The sequence below is a fragment of the Tachysurus vachellii genome, chromosome 10, assembly GCF_030014155.1.
Source record: "Tachysurus vachellii isolate PV-2020 chromosome 10, HZAU_Pvac_v1, whole genome shotgun sequence".
Lineage (NCBI taxonomy): Eukaryota > Metazoa > Chordata > Actinopteri > Siluriformes > Bagridae > Tachysurus > Tachysurus vachellii.
In genome coordinates, this window is record NC_083469.1 from 16,070,191 (window position 1) to 16,076,190 (window position 6,000).

Sequence of the window (6,000 nt, forward strand, 5' to 3'; positions counted from 1 at the left end):
GATTGCAAATACCTGCTGGCACAGTCGTGTTCAGACGGGGTGATCCATGCTGTAAAAATGATTATTTGCACGTCGAGTGCAGCACGCGTTGCAAAAGAGTTGGGGATACAACAAGCTTTAAACTGTAATAAATGCAACTGTTTCAAAATGTCATGACTGATGGCGCATCCTACCGCATAGGTAGCCACAGGTACAGTTTGGTTTTCTTTATTTCAAATCACAAATCATCTGATTACTCCTGACTGTGCTGATGAACAGCCCTATACAGCAGCAGTATTTCTGAGATCAGTATTTCAAAATGGGCTTTGAGGGGACATGGGGTAATGGCATCTCATTAGGATAACTCACCTAAGTAACCCTGTTTATATTATGCATCTGTACTGGATGGATAAAAACATCAGGGGAGGAAGGGTGAGAGAGAGAGAGGGAGAGAGAGAGAGAGGGAGAGAGAGAGAGAGAGAGAGAGAGAGAGAGAGAGATAAAGAAAATATCAAAGAATGAGAATGAGATGACCTCACTCTAACACACTGCCAAACCATCACCACGGCAACACGGCCAAGAGAGACAGAGCGCTGATCCAACTATTGCATCAGGAGAGGGAGAGAGAGGTGGAGGAAAATGTGTATGAGTGGAGGAGTGTGAGAGACAGAGGGATAGAGAGAGTGTGACAGAGAAAGGATGAGTGTGAGTGGAGGAGTGTGAGAGCATGAGAAGGTGTGTGTGTGTGTGTGTGTCTGTTTGTTCACATGTGTAGGAGACAGAGAGCAGCCTTATGCTTGTAAACAGAGCACACAAACTCCACACACATACAAACACCCACATACACAGACATGTAGTAACTTTAGAATATGCAATCGCAGACACACACACAGACACACACACAGACCCACACACACAGTCCCACTCACACACAGGCACACACACACAGACCCACACACAAAGACCCAACCACACAGACAACGCATACAGACCCACACACAGGCACACACAGACACACACACAGACCCACACACACAGACCCACACACACAGACAACGCACACAGACCCACACACAGGCACACACACAGAGACACACACACACAGACCCACACACACAGACCCACACACAGGCACACACATACAGAGAGACACACAGACACACACACAGACCCACACACACAGACCCACACAAAGACACACACATACAGAGAGACACACAGACACACACACAGGCACACACACAGAGACACACAAACACAGACACAGACACAGATAAATGATGTAGAGCGGTGAAGGAATGATGGTGGTGTGTATGAGTGATATAGAAATAAATGGGACCCATGAAGCTTTATAGAATTTAAACCTTAAATCTGAGAGAGGAGGAGAGAGCAGGAGGAGGGAAAAAGGTGTGTGTGTGTGTGTGTGTGTGTGTGTGTGTGTGTGTGTGAGACAGTGTTCCTGATTAAGAGAGACACAGAGAAAAAGGGAAAGAAAGCAAGAGATAGAGGTAATGACAGATGGAAGAGAGAGAGAGAGAGAGAGAGAGAGAGAGAGAGAGAGAGAGAGAGAGAGAGAGAGCGGTAAGACAGAGACATGGAGAGAGTGCTCATAAAAATCAATCAAAGCGTCTGAGGAGAAAAAGCCCATCCTTCAGTAACGTGCCCTGACACTAGACTGCAAACAGGATCAAAGGCACACACACTAGACTGACTGAAAGAGAGGGAGAGAGAGAAGGAGAGAGAGAGAGAAAGGGAGGGAGAGAGAGAGAGAGAGAGAGAGAGAGAGAGAGAGAGAGAGAGAGAGAGAGATGAAGGCAAAGAAAGGATTGAATGTGTAGGTGTGTACATGGCTGTTTCAAAACACACACACACTCATGTTTGTGTAGGTCTCTAAGTAAAGCAGTGAAGTGAAACATCCTTTGTTTACACACTTACACAACTGCTGTGTTGATGATGATGATGATGATGATGATGATGACTGTAGGATTCTAAGACTGTGTGTGTGTGTGTATCCAGCTTCAGGGTGGCTTACTCACAGTTGAGTCTTTCTCACCACAGACTCAAAAGGGAAAGTGTTCCACACAGCTTAATGGAAACCACTCTGCCTGCTTCTCCCAACACTAAACTCTTTTCTTTTTCTCTCACACACACACACACACACGCACACACACGCACACACGCACGCGCACACACACACGCGCACTCACACACGCACACTCACACGCGCACACACACGCACACACACATTCCAACTCTCTAACTCTATATTGATTTGGAGAAAAGTGTGTCATTTTGTGCATGTGTTAAAACCATCCTAATGTTGTCCTGTTTTAATACTGAGATACAAATATGTTTGTTTGTTGTTTTTTTTTTTATTTTAGTTTTCATTATATTTTTTAAATAAGAAAATTTAGAAACCGTTATGATTTGAATTCACAAATCATTTCTTTTTGTCACATCTTTGTCCTCACACCTGTTAGAGGAAGGGGAAACAGGCTGACAAGGTCACTTTAACATTGAGACAAACTGAGTAGCTGAGACTGTGTAAAAAATACTCTAAAATGAAATGGCAGTTTCTTAATGATAGCTAGCAGAGATTTGTCCAATTTTTTCAACATTCAATACAGTCACACAGGCACAGCAGTGTTCACAGCAGTGTTCTGAACAACACCATGTATTAAATGAGACTAAGAAAGGGTCTGTCTTCAATCTTAATTCCGATTAAACCTTACTGTATAATAAGAAGGTAATACACTGTCTTTATGGTGGTTCCCTGTCTCATGCTGGCCTTTAATAACAATGCCAACACTTCCATGATGCTGCTTTGAATAGATCTTGTAACACAAGGAGTGATATTGCAGCATGTTGGTCTAAACTATAATTATAGTAATTATAGGTAAGATATGTAGCATATTGAATTCCAAATAATTTGTGTAATATATTTTGATCAAAATAAACCGTATCATTATTTGTATAAAACATTACTCATATGAGTCAGTGCCATGTGCAGGGAGTCCCATAAAGTTGAATTATTATCTACGTCCCTGCTTATAGTAAGATCAGTTTCTACTTTTCTTTCTCCTTCAGTTTGTCATATAGAAAGTGACAAACAGGAAAGTTTTTTTGAAGGAGTGAGAGATGAGGGTGAAGGGAAAGTACATGGACGATGAACAGAGACACAAATAGAGTGAGACATGGGGCAAGAGATAGAAAGAATGTGTATGAGAGAGCTTTTAGTTTCTGAAAAAGAGCTACACTCATCCACACACACACACACAAGCAGACACATGCACACGCAGACACACACACACTCTCTATGTAAAAAACACAGCTTTGAGTTGTCAAGGAAACAGTAATAAATACAGAGTCATCAGCCTGGGCTCTAATATCTCCCCTTCGTGCACACTCTCCCACTCCCCCCTCCACCTGTACCTCTTTCCCCCTCCCTCTTTCTCTTCCTCTCCCCCCCACCTCTTTCTCTTCCTCTCTCTCTCTCTCTCTCTCTCTCTCTCTCTCTCCCCCTCTCTGCCTTGCTTCCCGTCTCTGTATTGCTCTGTCTCAGTCTGGTGCTGCACAGCTGGGACTGCTCTGTAATTCACTCACGCCTCTAGCTTACAGCTGCAGGAGTAAATAGGAGAAAGCTTAGAGAGTGGATGTGTGAAGAGCACTGGCTCATGGAGTGTACTACAGCTGGAAAAAGAGGAGAGAAGTAAATTGTCATGGCTGTTTTTAAGGCTCTTCTTGAGTCTCCAGAATTGTCATGCTCAGATCACATCAGTGTCACTCAGAGCCTCTGTCCATCCCTCACTCAGACCTCCCGCTCTATCTCTCGTGTCTTTCTTATTCTCACAGTCTGCTTGCTCACTCCTCCTCCTCACATCCTCCCCTCCCCTCTCTCTTTCTCTCTCACACACATACACACACACACACAGACACACACACAAAGATGAAAGAATGAGACTCTCCCTTTTATCATCCATCAACAGGCATCACAGCCAGGGAATGATGAAATGGTGTGTGTGTGTGTGGTGTGTGTGTATACCATGTCTATCTTGGTGTGGACCAAATGTCCACATAACAATAGGAATATAACGATTTTGATCTTGTGGGGGAATTTGGCTTGTCCCCATGAGGATAACTGCCTTTAAAAACACTTTGATTAAAACAAAAAAACCTTCCTAATAGTATTAATTACACAGAACACAGTGAATATAAACTAAATCAGCAGTGATAACTGCAGCAATGACACAGAAATCACAGATAACCTTTTAACTGGACTATTATCAAGCATCTGCATTCACCATGATATGGATATCAGAGCTCTGATTACTGGCCACTGATATAATATATTACAGGCATTCTATCAAGGCAGTGTGTAAGAATATAATGATTAGATGCAAAACTGATGCATATTGGCAGTCTTTGCTGATGCCCCCAAACTGACCTTTTTTCCACTTCATAATAGTAAAAACTAAAAAGTGCTGTTGTGAAAAAGCAATCAGTTATTATTTAATATCCACTAATGATACGCTCTACCCTAAAGCAGATTAAACGTATTTATTTGAAAGTGCACTTTGAAATTCTGGTGCTAATTTGTGTGCCCATGCTATATTTTCATCACTGTAGATGACATCAGGTACAATGAACGCTAATAGACCTTTCAAGCACCTCAACCGTAATGCATGATGGTCAGGTTAGCTGTTGTTATCTCATAAAACACAACAGGGCTTCTTTTGTCACTCATCACGTTGAGCCTTATTCATAACATACCCAACATGTAAACAATGACGACAACAAGCTTGACTATTTTGTGACCTACATCATGACAAGAACCACTGTGTTGATCGAGGAGACACGGTATTAGCGTTAAAGTTGAAGCGTTGCAACCTTATCTGTTTGAGAAGGATATACAGAGAGCTGGACAGAATAAAAGACTAAAGTGTTGCTGTACCTTTCAGGTAATAAAGGTACCTTAATGTAATTGAATAGGATTATGGGTAATTTAAGAAATCTCTAATCTGTATCTTGAAGACAACAAATATACCGTATTCACAACAAATAAATTATTCAGGCTGGATTTTTTCTTTAAGATGGAAGACAATAATGATTGTAATTGTTTAAATGTTACTTATAAAAAAAAATGACAAAAAAAATAGATTAACAGAAAAGTAGTTGGAATTATAATCCTGTAAAACTGAATCCTGTTTCTCAGGATCAGGAACAGTAATGACACCTTGACATATCAATGAACAGCTCAGTGTTTAAAGCCTAATCATTGCCGACTGTGAGATACAGCTGATATTAGCACTACAGTGTGTGTTTAAACATACACTTAACAGGAACTAATTATGAACAGAAAAGACAACGACCCTCATCTACAATCACAAACACCGACGTGTTGCTTTAGCAGTGTGAGCCGATAGTAGATGACAAATGTCATCAGTCTTTTATTCTCCGCATTTGTTGTGTTTTCGGACTGCCAATCTCACCAGTCTTTTTATTGTTTAAGGAATCAGCAGTGCAGTATCTGAGACAACCCATAATAATCCATCATCAACACTCAGAAACAACACACACACACACACACACACACGCTGTGACAACTACTCTGCAATCCTATTATGATTTCCAAATTAGAAAGAAAAAAAAATCATATTCTGAAAGTGATACTTCATGTAAATAGTTGCAGTAGAGTCTTTTATGTGGATGACTCGCCACACACACTGTGCTCTGGCACGGTGCTCAGATATTCTGACAAATGCCCTTGTATATAATGATCTATTAAATAACAGATTCCTAAATCATATTAGTTTATTATGAGAAATGGTCGTGTCTTGTTTCTACTTTAGCTGTGGCATTAACCTGGGCTTAGAAATGTCAGATTGGCTCCTGAAATTGCGAGCACAAATCCTCATGATGCCACAATCATCCATTGCCAGGTGTCAAGATAGAATCATTGGCTATGCTCTCCAGATAGGAGGGATTGCATTGACACTAGCCAGTCGTGGGTGTCTCATGTAT

General features: G+C 41.4%; 1 protein-coding gene across 2 annotated transcripts in view; it reads right to left on the minus strand.

The window, feature by feature from the left end:
• jmjd1ca (jumonji domain containing 1Ca) overlaps positions 1 to 6,000 on the minus strand; it is a 59,285-nt gene that overhangs the window by 21,781 nt on the left and 31,504 nt on the right. The window lies entirely within an intron of this gene.